Source organism: Macrobrachium rosenbergii, chromosome 53, assembly GCF_040412425.1.
Source record: "Macrobrachium rosenbergii isolate ZJJX-2024 chromosome 53, ASM4041242v1, whole genome shotgun sequence".
NCBI classification, from domain to species: domain Eukaryota; kingdom Metazoa; phylum Arthropoda; class Malacostraca; order Decapoda; family Palaemonidae; genus Macrobrachium; species Macrobrachium rosenbergii.
In genome coordinates this window covers 2500324-2502823 of record NC_089793.1, presented here as the reverse complement: position 1 = coordinate 2502823, position 2500 = coordinate 2500324, and the positions used below count along the sequence as shown (strand labels likewise).

General features: G+C 40.8%; 1 protein-coding gene across 2 annotated transcripts in view; it reads left to right on the top strand.

Moving 5' to 3' along the window:
- Positions 1–2500, top strand: part of LOC136834206 (uncharacterized) — a 287957-nt gene that overhangs the window by 204473 nt on the left and 80984 nt on the right. For both annotated transcript variants that reach the window (XM_067096496.1, XM_067096497.1), the window contains exon 3: positions 714–746. The gene's annotated coding sequence lies outside the window, so the exon portion shown is untranslated. The remainder of the gene's footprint in view (positions 1–713; positions 747–2500) is intronic.

Here is a 2500-nt window from a genome sequence, read left to right as displayed (position 1 = left end):
TAATAACTGATGCAGCTGTTTGTTGGTGAAGCAATATGGGGATAGCATTTGATACGCTTGTGGAAATTGTGTTGATGTTTTGGGTTTATGCTAATGGTCGATAACGATAGGAAGTTGGCTACTGCAGTCATGGACATTCATAGGGAAGTGTTAGATTTTTCAACTTTAGAAATGAAAATGTAGTTCTTGTCCTTAAACTTGTAGAAAATTGTGATATTTATCCCATTTAAAACTCAAAAGTGCAACTCCTATCCGTGAACATGCACATTATTGTGGTAATTTTTCAACTTTAATAATAAAATTGTAATTCATATTTTTGAACCAGTATGCATTTGCAATAGTTTCTCCATTTTGAGCCGCTGTAGAATTATGAAAAACTACGCTTAACTGTATGTTATCTAATTTTGAAAGACATGTAACCTGAAATATTCATTATGCATGGCCAAGCAGGCATACCCATGAAATTCGTATTATTTCTCCTTTCTTTATTCAGGAAAGGAATAGAAATAAAAACGATTATCAGTGGCATGTATCCATTAGCCAATCCCTTTGCTACGCCCTTCGTCTTAAGTAGCTACTTTCGTGCTTTCGTAAAGCAAAGGGAATTTACTCTTGGCTCTCCATTGCTAATTAATCTTGTCTGCTTTTTCATCTTTATGAAGTAGGTCTCGTTCATGATTGATTTACGACTTTTTTCCTCCTTTCTTCCGCAGGCGCCCTTCGAGATCCTTAGCAGGCTGGACCAGGTAAGCCTCCCTTCCCCTCTCTGGTGCATGCGACGTTAGCCAGGTCTTATGCCAGCACTGGTTCTTGCCCAGGTGCTTCTTTCATTAACAGGTAAGGTCAGCTGTGGAGTGTACACAGTCGTTTTGGGGTTCGTGCGGGCCATTAAATTATTATACAGTAGTTGAACTCAGCATATCGGAGTTTCAGTTCTTAGCCTTAGGTTCTGTTCTCTCTCTCTCTCTCTCTCTCTCTCTCTCTCTCTCTCTCTCTCTCTCTCTCTCTCTCTCTGAGAGTTCTTGAACTCACTGTAATTCCTCTACGTAAGACGCAGCTGGAGTGTGGGCGTCTGGGATCTGAATTCGTATGACAGAGGTTATTACAGTGCTAATTCAGGTCCCTTGTTTCATTCTTCCTAAATCCGTCACATTGTTCTGCGGCAAGAGGCACGTGCTTGCATATTTTAGGCCGAGCTCGTCTACAATAACATCAGCATCCCAGGCATGAAATCCTTTATTGTTTTTATTAATGTCATTCGAATTTCATTAACAATATTATTATTCTGGGAAGAAAACGTTGATTTGGAACAAACGTAAAATACTATTTGCAAAGCTAGCCCTCATGAATAAGAATGCCTTTTATGTAGTTTTGTTTTATGCATTTGTAGCTATTAGACTTTCCTCTTGATCTGGATATATATATATATATATATATATATATATATATATATATATATATATATATATATATATATATATATATCGTTCTAGTTATTGCCTTGGAACAATACACTTTTATAATCATGGGATGTCCTTTATTGTTTTGTGATCCTTATCCGCGAAGCTGGAATATTTCCCCGTTCTCACGGCCTTGAAGGAAAAAGGAATGTGTTGGAATGTGGTATTCAAAAAATGGTGTGCTGGGGCGTCCCTTTGAAAAAATTATGATTTTATAATTATGAATTATTTGGCAACAAGGGTCCTTCCTTACCTGCTCTTCAACGTGACGACACTGAATAGTGACCATTCCCACGCACGTTCCTCTTACCCTTTTCAGCCACTTCCTTCCTTCCCCCTTCCCGTCTACTTCCTTCCTTCCTGTTCTCTCTCTCTCTCTCTCTCTCTCTCTCTCTCTCTCTCTCTCTCTCTCTCTCTCTCCATAATCCATATCCGTCAGAAATTGAGATCAATAGTTTATGAGCCATTGATTCCCCCCGCCCCAGGCCCCCACCCCAGGCCCCCACCCCACCTACCTTTTCTTCCGGATGTGGACGTCACGCACATGAATGACGTCCCTTTGAGAGGAAACGCTGCTCTAGAGAGAGAGAGAAGAAAGAAAGAAGAGAGAAGAGAGAGAGAGAGAGGGGGGGCGTCCGTAGACGGCAGACTTTACCTATACCCTCAAAAAATCGCTGCTACAGAGAGAGAGAGAGAGAGGAGGGTCCGCAGACGCGTCAGACTTTACCTATACCCTAAAAAAAAATCGCTGCTAGAGAGAGAGAGAGAGAGAGAGAGAGAGAGAGAGAGGAGGGTCCGCAGACGGCAGACTTTACCTATCCCCTCAAAAAATCTTGGACAGACGCAGTCTTTTGTGCGAAAGTATTTAAAAGCCAATGGAGGGGAGATATCCTCTTCTTTTGAATTTGGATGGGTCCTCCCTCTCCGGGTGTTTTGATGTTTTGATGGGATGGAGTTTTCGATGGAAGAGAGGAGGGGTTCTGGCTTTCAGAATAAAATTACGAACAACATTAAAATTCAGTATTTTTTTATATTGCTTT